At 38.0% G+C, this 5,992-nt stretch overlaps 1 pseudogene; it reads right to left on the minus strand.

Annotated features, from left to right (window-relative positions):
* LOC107660535 (receptor-type tyrosine-protein phosphatase kappa-like) overlaps positions 1 to 5,992 on the minus strand; it is a 181,563-nt pseudogene that overhangs the window by 173,305 nt on the left and 2,266 nt on the right.

The raw sequence follows: 5,992 nt of genomic DNA on the forward strand, positions 1-5,992 counted from the left end.
CACACACACACACACACACACACACACGCACGCCTAGACGTGTTCAAACTTGATATCTCCAAAACGTCACAGTGTTGACACAGATATAAGACAAGCTGACTCCAGTCAGATGAATCATGGCGAGGCATACGGCCTCTCTCTGGTTCTCATTTCCACTCTCTTTCACACCGGCTCGCTCTCATCTCACATCTGTCAGCCTTCTCCTGTCTCAGCATGCGCTCACACGGACACCAGGTGAAATAAAAAAATCGCAGGGAGCTGCCGATCACAATTAAGAGCCGCGTGGAGCATATGCACCTACCGTCCTGGAGCCGTGGAGTCAGAGGACATGACAACCATTTTGTGTAAAATTAAGGCAGCGGAGTGATTTTAGCAGCGTTAAACACAGCTGAAGGTTCTCTCGCTGGAGGAAACGCTCTGAGATATGCCAGCAGGAAAGAAAAAACGCAAACGAGATGACATGGAGATTAAATGCTTCTCAGATGTTTCTCCAGAACAAAAGACTCACATACTCTCAGGTCTATTTTAAATCTCATACTGTGCTCAGATTTGTCAACATAAAGAGAAATCACAACAGAAAACTATCACAATTGAGTTGATGAGAGTAGGGCTGCCAATAACGACTATTTTTATTTCGATTAATCTATCAACTAATTTATCGATTAATCTAAACGATTAATTTCCCACAAAAAAAATCAACTATTTTACTCAAGAATATTTTATTAAACCAAATGAAATCCAAAAGTTAAAAAGTAAAGTGCAACATAAATGCAAGAAGCAAGTGTCTATCTCATAGTCCAAATCACTGAAATCAAAGTTTAGTATTATAGTGTAAGAATGACAACATATTCACGTGTTCTAGTCTACTAATAATACAATTATAATAAAAAAAAATACTTTTAAAGGAGTATTTACCAGAAATATTATTTACCAGAATTTATTTAGGAGAAAAATGTAAATGTGCAGTATTTAGCCGCTGTGTGACGCATGTACTTAACCTACACGCATGTACATAATTAAAGCGCATATATTGTATTAGAACTGCATTGCATATAATTTTTTTATTAAATCGTAGCGTTTGTGAATTCACAATTATGCTTAATTAATTTTTAAATGGGTTTAATATATCATGCAGCCTTGGAAAACAGACTAATAATGTGTTTTATACATTCTCGTCTGTGAAATGCGCCACTTCCGGTATTTTGCCGGTTAGTTGATGCGAGCAAAATGAAGTCGAGGATTTTTAAAAATCGGATAGTCGAATAAAATCGACGAATCGCGACAGCCCTAGATGAGAGGTTTCCTTAAGTCTCCTGCTTTTCAGATCTTTTCTCCTAAACAAAAGACTCAAATACTCACATGGCTCCGTTAGAATTTAGAGCATCTCAAATTGTGCTCAGAATCACCAACATAACTAGAAAAAAGGAGATCTCTTTATTATTGCAATATTTCCTTTTTTAATCATAAACGTTTGCTTGCTGATGAATCTCCCACTTCTCAAATGTTTCCCCCAGTAATCTCAAGCGTTTTCTTTAGAAAGTCTTAAGGTCCTTGCACACTGAGTCCGAAATTTTCGTATGCGTTTTTCAATTTTTTTCGTATTCGTCATCCTTTCCTATCAAAATGCTTGCTACGGATGTGAAAACGCAGAAAATCAAACCTGGTCCGAATTTTTTTATGACGGATGAAAGTTTCAGAGGCAATGTGTAAACGTGATTGACACAATGTGAGATCGTATTTATTTTTCAACGTGCGAAAATTTCGGACGAAAAATTTGGACCCAGTGTGCAGAGACCTTTAGCGCTGGACGATATGACCTAAAATCAAAATCTCGATTAGATGAACATTTTACCTCGATTATGATTAACGCTTATTTTATTGAATTATTTATTTGCCCTCATAGTTGACTGACAAGGTTTGTACTGTAAATATGCTATCGGTTTAGAATAATTTTCGATTATTCGTCCAGTCCTACAAAGTCTCCTCTGTGTCTAGAGTTTGAGAAGAGATCTCAACCACATCTCAAACTGTGCTCTGACTTCATATCAAATTCTGCCGTCAAAAGACTCACAATCAAACTCAGTTCCAAAAGCAACTACCTCATTTTATTTCTCCTAAAGAATTGACAGAGAAAACACCTGGGACAAAACTGATACTTGATAAGTAGCCATCTGAGAAGCTCATGAAGTCTCCTGAGCGCTGAAAGAGCGACACACTTCTCCTGAGGGTAACGACATGACGCCGGCACACAGTCTTTGGCGTAGCGCTGAGAGCAAGAGAGAGAGAGGATATTTTCCTTCAAAGAGAGCGCTGCGGGCTTAATTTGATAATCACCACCATCATCATAATCTTTATGGATATCAGGATGGTCACAAATCACAACACTGCGCTCTTTAAAGCCCATGGGACAGAGCAGACACAAAATAAAACAAAAACAATCTAATGACCAAATCCTCAATCCGACTTTCCCTTCTTTGGCCGTCCATCCCGCACTGAGATAGGGGCTCTCAGGACGGGCCGGTCAGCTCTCTAAAGGAGCTTACAGCACTGCTGCCCATTACTGTTCTAATCCTCAAAGTGCTGCCACCACAAAGAGCAGCACAAACAGCCTCCTCTTCACGTTTCTTCTCCTCATTTCTCTCTCTCTCTCTGGAAATGCATGTGCTTCTCTGAGGGTCGTTCACAGCACCTTGAGCCCTGTGACCCTCAGGAAAATACATAAATTACACTATACAGACTCCATCAAAGAACGGCATTCATCACTGTTTATCCTCTTCATTCACATGGTTTGAGCTTCAATGCACGTCTCTGCAAAAACGGCATGCAGCACTTTGACTTTAACAAGAGAAGAGTCACTGAAGGGCAATTATGTGTAGTAATATCTAATGTGTATAATATGATGATTATTCTATGTATGCCATAATACGATGTTGTGTCATATATAGCATGCAGTATCTAGATACACACGTTCGATCTCTCCTGCACATCTTTTTCACACAATGATATATTATTCACATAAGCCAATAATTATTAGCTGCACTTTGAAAGGTGAACGGCTCAAGCTTTGAGTATTGCATTACAACGCTTGAGAGAGTAACAGCTGCAGCACTGAGGAATGTCAATGTGAAATGACCTTAAGGACACTAGTGAACAAAGTTACTCAACGCATAGACCACTGACTAGGGCTGGGTATTGACACAAAATTTCACAATTAATTTCAAACCTTGGGGACTGATTCAGTTTCAATCTTGATTCAACTCAATTCAATATTGATTCATTCGGATATACAGGCAAAATCTCTCTCAACTATAGCTGTAAACTATAGAGGGAACGCTATTGGTTGGTACATTAATACTAAAGCGATTTAAATTGCACATAAGACAGTTTCTCTAATAATAACAATCTTATTATATAGTAAAACATATTATATTAACGTTTAATGATATAATAGTGTTTCTTCTCCAATTTGTTGTTGAAATACAAACATTTAAACAGTAAATGTCATTAAAACTTGTCTTCATGACAGATTTATTCAAACATACATTAATTGTTATTTCTAATCAAATAACAGGCTAGATAAATATAAATACATACTCCTCTCTAAAATGTTGTTCTTCTGATGTTCATTCATGTTCGTTTCCTGCAGCAACTAGTAGTAAAGAGGAAGAGATGATCGGTTCACGTGCCGCTTGAACTGAGGCATTACTGTCGACATATCATGACACATTAGTGCTAAAACCATGTTTAATGTTTGAATTTCGCAATAAAAACTGACAGAATTTGAAAGCTGAGACTTTGTTTCACATCAAAACTAACGAAGCACAAAGCTTATTGTGATTATTGGATTGGAGGCATGCTACAAATAATGTTTTGTACGTTTTGTTCACGCATCAACTGAAAACAACATACATCAATTCTTGCCATTTAAGAATCGATATCAGTTTATTGAAATCGATTAAATCAAGAAATCAATATTTTCAACCCAACCCAAACCACTGACAGCTGAGCTCAGTTTCTAATGAGAATAACTTCATTCATTCACATTCACTGAACATCAACTCGTGCTGACAAAACCACAGCATGAGCCGAGAAGACTATGTGACGCTATGCAGGACTGGATTAAAAATCCATACAGCTGCATCACATGAAACACTAAAGCGCCTGACGTACTTGTCAGGTATTGATTTCCCGTGCATAATCTGAGAAACTTCAACTAGGAGAAAAAAACGCTGTCCGAAGACAATACCTGTCTGCTGTAAATAGATTTTGTAGCGAGTCTGCAAAATACGCGCGGCGCTCTCTCGCAGCTGCTGTGATAAGCAACTTGCGTCCGCGGATGGAGCTGTGATTTAACACAGACGTAAGGCCCTCTGTGACCTGTCAGCAACACAAGCACATACTGCTCTGCAGATGGGATGCACTGCACGACACATTCACATGAAAACCCTTCTTTCTTTCATGTCTCTCTCTGGTCTTGTGCATGATATAAAAAAAATCAAAAATTGAAAAGTAACCTCTTTCTGTTGGTGCACATGGGAAATTAATAGTAACCAATAATATTGTATTGTAAATGCCACAAGATGTTGCCTTTAAAGTCAACGTGAGACTCAAATTGACACTATTTACTTTCTTAAAGGGATAGTTCACCCCAAAATAAAATTATGTCATTATTTACTCACCTTTGTTTTAAACATGCATGACTTTCTATCATCTGCAGAACACAAAAGAAGATATTTTGAAGAATAACCAAACAGCTGATGGTAGCCATTGAATTCTTCCATAGTATTTGTTTTCCACACTATGGAAGTCCATGGCTACCGTCAGCTGTTTGGTTACCAGAATTCTTCAAAATACAATCATTTGTGTTCAACAGCTGTAAGAAATTCACACAGGTTGAGGGTGAGTAAATGATGACAGAATTTTTATTTTGGGATGAACTATCCCTTTAAGTCATGTTCCAGCTCTTACTGGGAATATGATTCACTGGTACAGATTCCTAACGATCCAAACATTTGAAATGCTTGCTTAAGCATGCTTTCATCAAAATGGGACAACTTGCTCCACCTCTTTTTCTATATGTGACCCTGGACCACAAAACCAGTCATAAGGGTCAATTTTTTTAAATTGAGATTTATACATCATCTGAAAGCTGAGAATAAATAAGCTTTCCATTGATGTATGGTTTGTTAGGATAGGACAATATTTGGTTGAGATACAACTATTTGAAAATCTGGAATCTGAGGGTGCAAAAAAATCTAAATATTGAGAAAATCATCTTTAAAGTTGTCCAAATGAAGTTCTTAGCAATGCATATCACTAATCAAAAATTAAGTTTTGATATATTTACAGCAGGAAATGTACTAAATATCTTCATGGAACTACTTACTTAATGTCCTAATGGTTTTTGGCATTAAAGAAACATGTATAATTTTGACCCATACAATGTATTGTTGGCTATTGCTACAAATATACCCCAGCGACTTAAGACTGCTTTTGTGCTCCAGGGTCACATATAGTCACTTTTCATCGTCCAATCAGATTGACTGATAGATAAAATCAATTGTTCTTTTCTTGTTGGCTATTACATGTTGAAAAAATACAATGTTGAAAAAAGCTCCACACAGATGACAGGCAGTCAAGTGCTGTTCTCCAGGAGCATCAGGCTCATTCCTGCTGATTAGATGACCGTTACACCGAATCTCAGCTCTCGGGGGCGAAAACCTTCGGTGTGGAAGACAAAACACACGCTCATATTCTTCCACTCCTCCTCAGACTCACTAAACATCACTTCACATCCCATCTCTATCATTACATCCACACCGATGACAAGCCGCGCGGAATCAGCCAAAATAACGACCCGAAAGGCAAAGCATTATATTCAAATCATGAGCTAGCCGTTCACGACTCGCACAAATGCCTTGTTAAAGTCCCACAGAAGACCTTGTTTTCCCTCGGCTGTAAAAGCGTAAACACACACACACCCACACACACA

The sequence above is a fragment of the Sinocyclocheilus anshuiensis genome, unplaced genomic scaffold, assembly GCF_001515605.1.
Source record: "Sinocyclocheilus anshuiensis isolate Anshui unplaced genomic scaffold, SAMN03320099.WGS_v1.1 scaffold659, whole genome shotgun sequence".
NCBI classification, from domain to species: domain Eukaryota; kingdom Metazoa; phylum Chordata; class Actinopteri; order Cypriniformes; family Cyprinidae; genus Sinocyclocheilus; species Sinocyclocheilus anshuiensis.